This window comes from Kogia breviceps, chromosome X (assembly GCF_026419965.1).
Source record: "Kogia breviceps isolate mKogBre1 chromosome X, mKogBre1 haplotype 1, whole genome shotgun sequence".
In the NCBI taxonomy this organism is placed as follows: domain Eukaryota; kingdom Metazoa; phylum Chordata; class Mammalia; order Artiodactyla; family Physeteridae; genus Kogia; species Kogia breviceps.
In genome coordinates, this window is record NC_081330.1 from 130,267,509 (window position 1) to 130,280,643 (window position 13,135).

General features: G+C 47.2%; 1 protein-coding gene across 8 annotated transcripts in view; it reads right to left on the reverse strand.

The window, feature by feature from the left end:
• STS (steroid sulfatase) overlaps positions 1-13,135 on the reverse strand; it is a 165,121-nt gene that overhangs the window by 97,283 nt on the left and 54,703 nt on the right. The window contains exon 1 of one of the 8 annotated variants that reach the window (XM_067023753.1): positions 291-336. The exons of the other annotated variants lie outside the window; for them this stretch is intronic. The gene's annotated coding sequence lies outside the window, so the exon portion shown is untranslated. Of the gene's footprint in view, positions 1-290; positions 337-13,135 lie in introns of those variants that run through there. 8 annotated transcript variants of the gene reach the window in all.

Genomic DNA, 13,135 nt, shown 5'->3' on the forward strand with positions numbered 1-13,135 from the left:
AGTGTTTAAAGAAACAGAAGTTACAGGATGTGAAAAAAGCACTGCGTCCACTGCCATTTAAGAGGTAGAAAGCCGAAGGGACCCCCGACGCTCACATTGACAAGAGAAAGCACAAAGCTCCAAAGTCATAATGGCTTCCTTAATCCTGGAGAAATTCACCACACAGACCAGTGAAAAGTGTACGGCTCAGGCATTCGGTACCTTCACAGTGTAATGCAACCATCACCTGTGTCTAGTTCCAGAACGCCTTCATCACCTAAAAGAAAACCCCGCACCCACCTACTACTCACGTGCCATTTTCTCGCCCCACCTGCCCTTGGCAACCACCAACTTGCTTTCTCTACGGATGTGCACATTCTGGATATTTTCTGTAGACGGAATCATACAGTATGCGGCCTTTTGTGTCGGGCTTTTTTTCACTGAGCATCAGTTTTCAGAGCTCATCCGCATTGCAGCCTGGGTCAGTGGTTCACCCCTCTTCACGGCTGAGTACTGTTCTACAGCACAGGGCCGCGCCACGTTTCTGTATCCATCTGTCAACGGACGTTTGTGTTGCTTCCACTGTAGGGGTATTTTAACCAAGTGCTGCGGTGAACGCTGATACGGAGGTTTTTGTTTGAACACCCGTTTTCAGTTCTTCTGGGCAGACGCCTAGGAGTGGAGCGGATGTGGAAATCCTATGTTTAACTAACTGAGGAGGCGTCAGACTATTTTCCACAGCGGCTGCAGCGTTTTACCTGCTCACCAGCAACAGGACACTCTCCGTTAAAATCATCATTTTTGAAACCCATGAGAAAGCTGAGGCTGCAAGGAAACTGACACGAACCCGAGTCCAGGCTGTGGTGATGCTTCCTGCGAAGATGAGACCCTTGGTTGCTTTCATCCCTGATGGAGAGAAGGGGAAAAAGTGGGGGGAACCAGCTGAAGTGGAAAGCCGTGTTAAATGGCTTCATGGGGGCCGGTGGGCACAGAAGATCAGGAACCCGAGACGCTACAGGCAAGACAGCGGTCTGCACCCAACCCTTCGACACATCCCTACAAGTCTTCACTGGCCCACTGAGTGGTCTTACGCCACGGCTAGGGTGGGGCAGGAAAGGGACAGGCACCCCCCTGCGACCAGGCACTCCGAGCTTTGGCCACGGGCAGCCACACCTGTCCCTGCCCCCGGCCAGGATGGGAACATGGGTCCAGCAAGTCCAGGGCAGGAGAGAGAACAAGGAGCTTTCCTCAAAGACCCAACAAGCCAGCAGCCAGGCTGTAAAGCAGAGAGAAATCCTGTGACCCTCACCAGGGCTCAGATCCCACGCTCTGTTAAAGAGGAAGTGTGGACCCCACAGCAAAGCCCGTGAAGCCAGAGGGAACTGAACCTAATTAAAGCTACAACGAGTAACATCTATACGGACAGAGTGGCTCACGCCGGAGGCCGGGTAAACAAGGGGGTGTGATGTTTTCCAGGGGTAAATATTATGCACTTCAGGGTTCGCTATTCTTTTACACTCAGAGTCCATCATTAAAGATATATATGTATAAACACACATATATATGGAGATATGTATATATAAACTATGTATACACATAGCTAAACATGCATTAGATGCAAAGTAGCATATGATGTGCAGTTGTTAAAATGATCAGACGTACAGAAAGACAGATACCATATGATATCACTTAAATGTGAAATCTAAAACATGACACAAATAAGCCCATCAGAAAGAGGCTCACAGACGTAGAGAACAGACTGGGGGTTGCCAAGGGGGAGGGGAGATGGGGGGGATGCAGTGGGAGTTTGGGATTTGCAGATGAGAACTAGTATGTACAGGATGGATAAACCACAAGGTCCTACCGTAGAGCATGGGGAAGTATATTCCATATCCTGTAACAAACCATAATGGAACGGAAAAAAATGATCAGGCAGTGCCCCTAAAATATCCATAATAATAATAAATATGTCAAAGGATCCATAAAAGAATTTACGCACATTCACGGTCTTCCACTGGTAGCACCTTTTGGATGAATGGTATCTATAGGCTTTGTCAATCAATTAATAGGATTACTCGGCAGTAATTCAAACTGCCTTCAGCTGAAAAGCAGTTTTGACATAAATGAATAAGCAGGTCCAGTCTTCGGGATACAAAGTTCACCAAGAACCCCCCGGGGCTGAACGGAAGTGTGCATGAAGGAAAAGGTTACCTTCAGGTCCACTATTTAGGGGAGCATTCTTTGTCCTGAGAGGAAACAGTGAAAATCTAGATAATACAGGACCCTTCGTGATAATAACGGTCTCTGGGTTAAAGGTTAGTTTGAAAATAACTCTGGGTATCGCAGCTGAAGGCATCTTGCCCCAGATACAGCTTTGTTCTCTGTGCTCCATTCCACGGGGGTGTCCTCACTGAAAAGCGTCTTGTACAAAGCAGACACGCTCTCGGCAACGACGCTCAGACGTGGAATCTGCACGAGAGTCAAGCTCGTTATCACTTGCTGACAGATAGCTGCAGCACTAATGAACCCAGAAGATCCATGGTCAGGCAGCAACGTGTTGATACGTAACAGAATATAATTCTACCTAATTCAATAGCTAATAACAGCAGCTCCTTATTTATTAAAACGGTGCTCCGTTATCATCATAGAGTAGCTGTATGCACTAGGTAACTATCCAGAGACGTGCACATACTAACTAGAGGGGCATGCAGGGTGATGATCTCATTCATAAACAACCAGAGAATTTTTAAGTAAAAAAATGAGGATATGATGATTTAGCAATACCACTCCTGGGCATATACCCAGAGAAACACTGTAATTTGAAAAGATACATGCAGCCCAGGGTTCACTGCAGCACTATTTACAAGAGCCAATACATGGAACCAACCTAAATGTCCATCGACAGCGGAATGGATAAAGAAGATATGATACATATATATACAACGGAATACTGCTCAGCCGTTAAAAAAAGAATAAAATAATGCCATTTGCAGCATCACGGATGGACCTAGAGCTTATCCTACTAAGTGAAGTTAAGTCAGAGAAAGACAAACATCATATGATATCACTTATATGTGGAATCTAAAAAATGAAGCACTTGAACTTATTTTCAAAACCGAAACAGACTCACAGACATAGAAAAGAAACTTATGGTTACCAAAGGGGAAAGGGGGGAGGGATAAATTAGGAGTTTGGGATGAACAAACACACTAGTATACACACTCGTATATGTAAAACAGCCAAACAACAAGGACCTACTGTAGAGCACAGGGAGGTATACTCAATATTTTGTAATAACCTAGAAGGGAAAAGAATCTGAAAAAGAACAGATACATATACGTATAATTGAGTCACTGTGCTGTACACCTGAAAATAACACAACGCTGTAAATCAACGATCCTCCAATTTATAAAAGGAAGATATGATCACCTTGAGACTGGTTACCTGAAGATGTGTCTGCCGCGAGATTCCTGAAAGTGTATTTCTATAGATGGTTTGTGTGCACTGTGGAAGGCAAATGGTCATCACCTGCACCATCACGAGCTCACCAGGAACAAAGCACACCGCCCATCCTTTACGATCAGGACACCAGACCTCCAAATCCTGACAATATCAGCCACAGAATGAACCGTAATTCTAGCCCAGGATCTGAAAATCTCACGCGACAGTATCTACGAGTTGTAGCTGGAAAAACAGATGGTCCAAAGGAGTGCTGATGTGCCAAAGAGTTGTAGAAAATGCTAAAGGTTTTTGAGAATGTGCTCTACAACTCTGCTCTATTCACTAATTTATACCAATGACGTGTATGGATGAACTACAAGAATATTTATCCAGCACGTGGGGGAGAGTCTGTGCTTTGGAAGAGAATAAAGTCTCAGAAAGACCTTGGTAAATGGAACACAAGATGAAGATCACCAAAATTAAACTCAATGGCAAGACCCATAATCCACTTATTTAAGAAGCATAATCATTGGCACCTGGACGCTGACATTAAGATGTGGCGTGGGCTTCCCTGGTGGCGCAGCGGTTGAGAGTCCGCCTGCCGATGCAGGGGACGCGGGTTCGTGCCCCGGTCCGGGAGGATCCCACATCCGGGAACCCGTGAGCCGTGGCCGCTGCGCCTGCGCGTCCGGAGCCTGTGCTCCGCAGCGGGAGGGGCTGCAGCAGTGAGAGGCCCGCGTACCGAAAAAAAAAAAAAAAAGAAAAAGATGTGGCGTGATTGCAACTCCTGTGAAGGAGATTTTAATGGACGAGAAATTAGGCAGGTGAGCCATGGAGTGACTTAAAGTCACGAAGGCTAAAGTTAATGCTGCTTGGTACCCATTAAGATGGAGATGTTTTGGTGATCAGGAAGAGAATTTACACTTGACTCTTCACACATCAGACCACAGTGGGAATAAATTTTTCAGCTCAGATGGCTGTTATTTAATAAGTACGGGGGACAACCTGGCTATGAGGTGAGAGCAAACAGGATGCCCAGGGGTGCCAAGGTCATTTTGTGTATGTGATCTCTCAGGAATCGGGAACATTTCACCCAGGGCGCGAAAGGCACTTGCCTTTCAATTTGTTTGCAAAAGAGAGAAAGAATTTAGTGCCTGTCTCAGAGGCCAGAGCTAGGACTTTGTCCAAAATAAGGACCACGACCTTGTAACAGCTGCCAGACCACAAAATGATCAGCCTGTCAGATCGCACCTATCAGAGATGGACAAAACCCCATCTGTTGGGGATACTGCAGAGGGATTCCTTCACTGAGAAGCAGGAAACGTGCACAAAGTGACTAGTATAATCCTTCCCAGCCAGGAGACTCCATCAGTCCATAAGCAAACTCAACACCTAAAGATATACTGAAGCAGAAAGAAAAAAAATAAAAGCATATGCCATAGGAAAGAAACCCAACCAGACCAGTGTTCTCCAAGGCACCTATTCACAGGACGCCTCTTTCTTTGCCTACTAGATGGTGGATGGGTTCTCCTGATGAAATAAACTTGATAGGAAGATGATAATTAACAAATAATTTGGCAACATAATTTAATTACGGGTCATCTGAATGTTTTGAAACAGCTGTAAAAGCAGTTTGCATCTTACTAATTAGTCCCATTTATAAGCCTTTCTAAACCTTCTCTTGCAAAGCCTCACGGAAAATCATTATAATCAATGGAAATTACCCAGCAACAACAGATTTTAAAGACAAGTACATGGAAATGTATGTTGAGAGAATATCCAACAGAAGCGGGAAGCTCCCATGAACTTCCCAACTCGGTTTGTTTCAAGGTTAAAGAAACAGGTGTTCTCACGATCTTCAAGGCACCATCTCTGGGTCAGGGATGTGAGCACAGGGTCCAGGAGATGGAAACTCCATTCATTTACCCTCCGTCTGTAACAGGGAAGAACAAATCTAACTCCATATTGGATCTGTTCCTTTAACTTTAATCTCTGTAATTCTACTGCTTTTGCTACAAGTTCATCACTAAAAGGATGTTGCCTATACCTTAAATTATACATAACGGCCCATCTCTGGGCCCCCTACCTTCCAAGTCATGAGCATGAAGCTAAAATACTTTTGCTTAGCTCACAGGAAACATCCCGACCAGGCCCACCTGTCAATGGCTGCAGGAAGGAAGAAATGAACACATCCCCTTTGGAGTCTGGCCAGAACCAGGAGATATATGCAACAACTTCTACCCTTTTTCACTCTACCTCCTCGCTGCCCCCTCTTGGTTCTATAAAAGAAACCAGCACCCAAACCTGAGTGAGATGGTTCTTTGGGACATGAGTCCACCATCTTCTCAGTCTGCTGGCTTTATGAATAAAGTGGCTATTCCTTGTCCCAACAACTTGTCTCTCGATTCACTGGTCTGTTGTGTGGCGAGCAGTAAGGGCCTGAACTCGGTAACACGTTCATGGTTTCTGCACCAGCGGGAATTTAGTTCCCATATTCGCTGAAGGAGCTTCTCCCTGGAAACAGGAACTCCCAACCAAGTCTTGGCATCCCTTCTCGAGCATCTCTTAACCGTCCAGTTTCGCTCTGCTGCCAAGGCTTGGCCAATGGCACTGCCTGTGCAGGTCACGTGATGAAGATACGCCTACGTGTACATTCTCTCGGGGTGACCACTGAAGAGTTTCTCCCTTGCATCTCAACAACAAGAATGGAAGAAGAACTTGGTAGGCGGACATCATACCGCTGACAACGCTGAATCTCACCCGAGCCCTGTGATCTTGGGAAACAAGAGACAGCTAAGAAATACCCACACCATCTATGTTTTGGAAAACGTCTGACTACAATGACCCCCTTTCCCTGTAGGGCTTCATGGACGCCTCCCATGCCTGCCTACAGCCAGGCCAGACACAGAACGTCAGAGCTCCCGTCCTTTGTCTCATGGCTGATTCACTGAACCGTTTGTCCCCACTGATCGACTGGAACACAGTGTTTGTGAACCAAACTTGGGTTCAGCTTCTCTCATTCCTCCAAGTCCCAGCCTCAGCCTGAGCCAGAAGGCAGCCCCGCCTGAGGACAGGCTGGCCTCCAGGTAAACCACTCTCTGATCTGCTGTCCCGTCAGGCCACCCTTTCATCCAATTCACCACACCTGGTTCTTTCCAGCCTGGCTCGCTTCTCTCTGTTAAAAAAAAAAAAAAAAAAAAAAAAAAAAAATATATATATATATATATATATATATATATTTTTTTTTTGCTTAACCTTTGAAACTCTTGCAGACCATATGGTCAGTGTGTTTTCCGTCTTGCAATAATCTGTCTCGCCCTTTGCAGTCACCCTGTTGAGTAAAAGTTGCTCGTAACTGAGCCTGGATCTGTTTTTCTATCAGATACCATGGCAAGCAGGCTGGCTGGGGCAGATGCTTGGACCAGCAGAGATGGAGCCCGTGTCAAGTTTGAATTTTACACAAAATCAACCTCCCTTTCCCGTGACATATCATACAGACTACAGAATCACAGCCCTTGGCGTAGCATCCTGGTTGTTTAGCATCTACAGAAAGCCAGATGCCACTTACCATCATTTTGATGAAAATCAGTGCGGGTGTGTGCCTGCCCCGCCTCATGAGATGTTAGTTACATACCTGTCAGGTTGTAGCTCAGATCAGCTACGACGCAGTTACTCTGGCAGACAGCTCTCATGGGCTTGAAGGAACAACACAGTCCCAATACTTCTGCTCTACGTGTCAGCTCCACACTAGCAACTCCTGCTCTTCTTCAGGGCTACTGTGCATGGCCCTGTGGGTCTACGGAGGCCCCGTGTCGGAGAGCAAAACTTGCCACCCCCAAATATCTCTTTGGCATGCAGATTATCTCCAGCTGAAGACAATCCCAGCCCAAAAGACTCAGGAAGAAACTTTGATCTTCTCCCTAACTGCCTAAAAAAACTTACATAGAGGGCCTGTTCCAGGAACAGAGCATCACCAGACATGTCAGCAAAGACTGTGCACCAGGTGGGCTGGGAGAAACTCGGCAGGGCCTGGAGATCAGAGCCCTCTCTGTGTCCCATTATCTCTGCCTGGCCCGGCAAACATTTATTTACCAGACTTTTGTGTTTCTGTCTCCCTATGAATTGCCTTCCTCCCCTGTGAAGTCCCAAAGCACTACCCTCAACAACTTCTTTTGTCTTTAAGTAAAGGTGGTATTTAAGGTGAGGGTTTGGGCCATTTTAGTGAGTGACTCAGTTTTCCTGGGTCTCTTCCATGGATACATGTTATTCAACTTTTGTGTGATTTTCTCCTGTTCATCTGTCTCATGTCCATGTAGCTCTTAGACCAGCCAGAAGAACCTACAACGGTAGAGAAACATGTCTTTATCCCCAACAGCTGCCAATCCCCTTCCTTTCCAGAGAACAAGCTCAGACAATGTACGGCTGTGATGGCAAAATGAAGACGTGATATGAGGCAGCCTGGGTCCAACCCGGCGAGGACTTCTCATAGCCTTGTGAGCTTGTCTTCGAAAGGATCCAGCAGTGATAGAACACATCTGCAGAAGGCGCTGCACTGGGGTGAAGTTACAGCACGAGGCCCCTCACCGGTCACCGCAAGGGAGAACTTGCAGCAAAATCTCACAGAGACAATGTAGAAAACGACCACTCAGATTCCAACGCGAAGCTGTGCCTATGACATTTATTTATGGGCTCTTCAGGGAGGCTGAATGTTGAAAGGATTTATTTAATAAAATAAAATTACTGTCTTTTTAGGAAACTCCCATGATGAAAAGAAACTATCGACCCACAGGAAATACACAAAAACAACCATCTGCTACAAGACATGGAATTTTCCAGGATTCATTTTCCATCTCCCAATGACCTTGTGGAATCACAGGTGGGTCCAGAATGCTGGCTCAAGTCACCTGTCTCTACAGGTATCTCCTTGGATTTACCCTAGGTATGGAGGTCTGTGTCATAGGAGGTTCCTTGGGCCCTAAAAGACCAATATGGAAGATGCCCAATGGGCATCTATAAAGAGCTGATATTTCCATAAATATTTTTTTTAATGAGATACAAAACACTGAAATAAAATGACCTTTGACTGAAGTTCTCCCAAGATTCTGAAAAAAATAAAAATATTTTCTGTAGAAATCAAACTAAAAATCTAGCCTCAAGTATCCAAATCGATATATTTTCAAGAAAAATGAGAAACTCAATAGTTTGGAAAATTCACAAAACACACAAGCAAACAAGTACCCTGAATAAAAACCAACCAAAACAAAGAGTAAGTGAAACAGACCCTCATAAATTACAGAGTTTAATTATCAAAGACCCTAAAATTAGTATCGTTTATATGTAAAGAAACAAAAGATAAGCTTCGAAATGCAATCAGTAAAGAGATTTAAAAAGAAAAGGCTTCCCTGGTGGCGCAGGGGTTGAGAGCCCGCCTGCCGATGCAGCGGACGCGGGTTCGTGCCCCGGTCCGGGAGGATCCCACGTGCCGCGGAGCGGCTGGGCCCGTGAGCCGTGGCCGCTGAGCCTGCGCGTCCGGAGCCTGTGCTCCGCAACGGGAGAGGCCACAACAGTGACAGGCCCGCAAAAGTTGGAATTACTGGAAATAACATCAAAATGGTAATAAAAGATGATTTCTGGATGGTTATTTTGGAAGATGAGGAGAAGACTTCCACCTACTTCCATATTACAGACTCAAACCAGTGATGTAATGGATGACTTTAACTTTTTTTTTTTTTTTTTTTTTTGCGGTACGCGGGCCTCTCACTGCTGTGGCCTCTCCCGTTGCGGAGCACAGGCTCCGGACGCGCAGGCGCAGCGGCCACGGCTCACGGGCGCAGCCGCTCCGCGGCACGTGGGATCCTCCCGGACCGGGGCACGAACCCGCGTCCCCTGCATCGGCAGGCGGACTCTCAGCCACTGCGCCACCACGGAAGTCCCAGTTTTTTTTGTTGTTGTTGTTGTTGTTTTGCGGTAGGCGGGCCTCTCACTGTCGCGGGCTCTCCCGTTGCGGAGCACAGGCTCCGGACGCACAGGCTCAGCGGCCACGGCTCACGGGCCCAGCCGCTCCACGGCACGTGGGATCCTCCCGGACCGGGGCGCGAACCCGTGTCCCCTGCATCGGCAGGCGGACTCCCAACCACTGCGCCACCAGGGAAGCCCTTAACTTCTGTTTTGTGTACCCGTTTATTTCTTAAATACAAAGTATGCTTTGAATAATTAAGATCTAGTCAAAATTATCAAATTGTATAAAGTCCATGAGAAAACAGCTCTGGAATTTGTAATTAGGGAGGTTGCTGAGTCCCAAGACTGGTGTTTCAGCGAACAAATGGAAGAAATCAGATTGAGGAGTTTGAGAAAGAACACGCTGTCAGAAAGTGGAAGTACCATCTATGGGTCAGTCACGTAGAACCCCACTGCTGACCCACCATCCCCGCGCCTGACTGCCGGCCTCTGAGACCAACACCTGAACAGCCTCCTGGGCTCACTTCTGAGTTTCCGTGATTGGGATCCTGTCTCCACACCTGACAGAAAGGAACTGGACCCCAAGCGCTGAGCTTCCTACACCCATTCTGCGTGTGGCCCTCTGGGTCCTCATCCGCAGTCTACAAGCATCCCATCTTTGGTGACGCAGGATTATAGAGAGGTCCTCTACACCATAGGGTGCAAAAGAGCTTCAGTCAACCAACAATCTACGTGACAATCCTTAGAGCGAACATGATGGGGGTTGGGGGAGGGCGGGAGTAGGAAGAAAAAAGCCAAGTGAGGCACACAAAATAGTAAGGAGTTGGCCTGGGGGAGCAGTGGTGTCTGGTTCCCTCCTGAGGTCAGAGATGGATGTCATTCTTACACATAGACAAGAAACAGTAACAAGGTTGTGCACTGATTAGAAACCACTTTAAGCAGCAGCACTTCCAATAACAACGAGCTACACAGACACCGAGATAGCAAGCCTTGCATCTAATGCTGATTACAATTATACCGAGCAAACTCATTGCAACAAAATAACTGTCAGCAAGAAAATCGTTAGGTTTGGTACAACGCCTCATCACATAACCGAAAGGGAAGCAGCGTGGCCCCTGTGCATGTACATACATAAATATTTGGGTGATCTCAGAGGGATTATCTCCGGGTGCACGAGTTATCGACTTAAAACAACTAACTCCAGGGACGTCCCCGGTGGTCCAGTGGTTAAGGCTTCACCTTCCAATGCAGGGGGTGCGGGTTCCATCCCTGGTCGGGGAGATAAGATCCCACATGCCTTGCAGCCAAAACACCAAAACGTAAAACAGAAGCAATATTGTAACAAATTCAGTAAAGACTTTAAACATGGTCCATGTCAAAAAAAATCTTAAAAAAAAAAACCACAAAAAAAACTAACTCCAATGTCAAGAAGACCCCCGAAATCAACCATCAGCATTATGTAAAACCCCCTCTATACATGGCAAACTCTCAGTGGATAAAGTCAAAGAGATGCTAGTCTATCTTGAGACATAGTTCTTTCTTAAGTATTTATAACCACATCCCCGTCTCAATTCAAATCTTCCTCTAAAGCCACAGTTTTATGTGCATACCCCTAATATTATCACAGCCTACCCTGCATTTCTTAACTTTTGCCCTGTAAGTAATTTATTATACACTGATGGTTGCTGACTGTCCAAGATGGGGAGTGAGAGTCAAGAACCCCCAGACAACTATGTATGTGATGGATTTGCATGGGGGAGGCCCTGGAAGACGGTGCAGGAAAAGGGACATCCAGATGTTTGGATTCAATCCCAGCCTGGATTTCAGACTTGGGAGAGGTGCCTTCCCCTCATGTGGAGCAGGGCAGGGATGCTCCAAGCCCTGAGATTGGAAAAAAAAAAAAAAAGAAAGGGAGTGCCATGTGGGTCCAGGAGCCGTCCAACCTTCTCCCTGAACCCCACCAGGAGAGATCTTGAGGGATGCCCACTGGGAATCTCAGCAAACGATGACGGGGACCCCAAGAGCATGCCACAGACATACTCACACTATGGGATTCAAGAAACAGTGGTCAGGCTTCCCTGGTGGCACAGAGGTTGAGAATCCGCCTGCCGATGCGGGGGACGCGGGTTCGTGCCCCGGTCCGGGAGGATCCCACGTGCCGCGGAGCGGCTGGGCCCGTGAGCCGTGGCTGCTGAGCCTGCGCGTCCGGAGCCTGCGCTCCGCAGCGGGAGAGGCCACAGTAGTGAGAGGCCCGCATACCAAAAAAAAAAGGAAAGAAAGAAAGAAAAAAAGAAACAGTGGTTGCAAAGAGAAAGAAAGTCATTTGCACGGAGGACAACTTTCTCCAAGGAGACAAGTTGCAACAAACCCAAGCCAAAGAAATGTGGGTATGATAGGCAGAATTTTAAGAACACCAGCAATATTCCTGCCCCCCTGTTATGCACACCCTGTATAATCCCCTCTCCTTGAGGGGGGCTGGGGAGGGACCTGTGAATAGGATGGGTGTCATTCCTGTAATCAGGGCACTGATGGGTTGACTCAGAGTTCATTCAACAGAGAGATTACCTTGGGTGGGCCTGACCTAATCAGGTGAGCCCTTAAAAGGTACAGAGCCCAGAAGTCTCTCCGAAGTCACGAGAGGTGTGCCTAACTGGGATCAAAGGAGAAGCGAACAGCTATGATGAGAAGCGCCTGCAGGGATCATGTACCCAGGAACGGCGGGTGACCTCTAGGAGCTGAAGGTGGCCCGGGACTGACAGCCAGCAAGGAGACAGGCAATCAGACCCCAACTGCAAGAAAGTGAATTCTTCCAGCACCCACCGAAGTTGGCAAGGGATCCTGAGCCTCAGAAGCGATGTCAGCCTGGTGACAGGCTAAAACAGAGGGAGTATCTATCCCTGGCCTGGACTCCTGACCCACAGAGGCTGGGAGATAACTTACAGAGGTTCCTTAAAGCCACTGTGTGTTGTGAAACAACAGCAAACGAGTACAGTGGGTATAAAGCTTAAGCCAAATGCTTTCCTATCCAAAGCTAGAGAGATCTCAGGCCAGGAGGTTTGGTTTACAAAGGTATTTCCATATCCCACATATGGAAAACAATCGGTGGTATGCATCACTATATCAAATTCTTTTCTTTTTCTCATTCCACCTACAAATAGGTATTGAGCTGCATCTGTACGCTACACGGTGTGAGGCTCAGCACAGCCCTTGACTTCTCAGAAAGGCCCAGGATACACCGTCTGGACGGAGCAACCTCAGAGCAGGTAGAGCAACGGGCATCGTGGTGGGCTGAGTCCCGACCTCCCCCCAAAGATGCCCACGTGCTAATCCTCAGAACTTGTGACTATCTCACCTTAAAGCGGCAAAACTTCAGTGGCAAAAGGGACTTTGCAGGTGTGATGAAGTTAAGGCCCCTGACGTGGGAAGATGGTCCTGGATTAGACAGGTGGGCCCAATGGGAGGCCAGTGTGAAGACGGGGAGAAATGGGAAGATGGTAGTTCTGCTGGCTTTGAAGACAGAGGAGACCAGCCGGGAGGTTAAGGAATGCAGGCACCTGTAGAAGGTGGAAAGGGCAAGGAAACCACTCTGCCCTACGGTCTCCAGAAGGGACTGGCCCTGCCACCATCTTGGTTTTAGCCCCGTGAAACCCACTTTGGACTTCTCACTTCCAGAACCCTAGGATAATAAACTCACGTTGTGGTGGTTTATCACAAAGTTTGTGGCAATGATTACAGCAGTCACAGGAAGTGACTATAG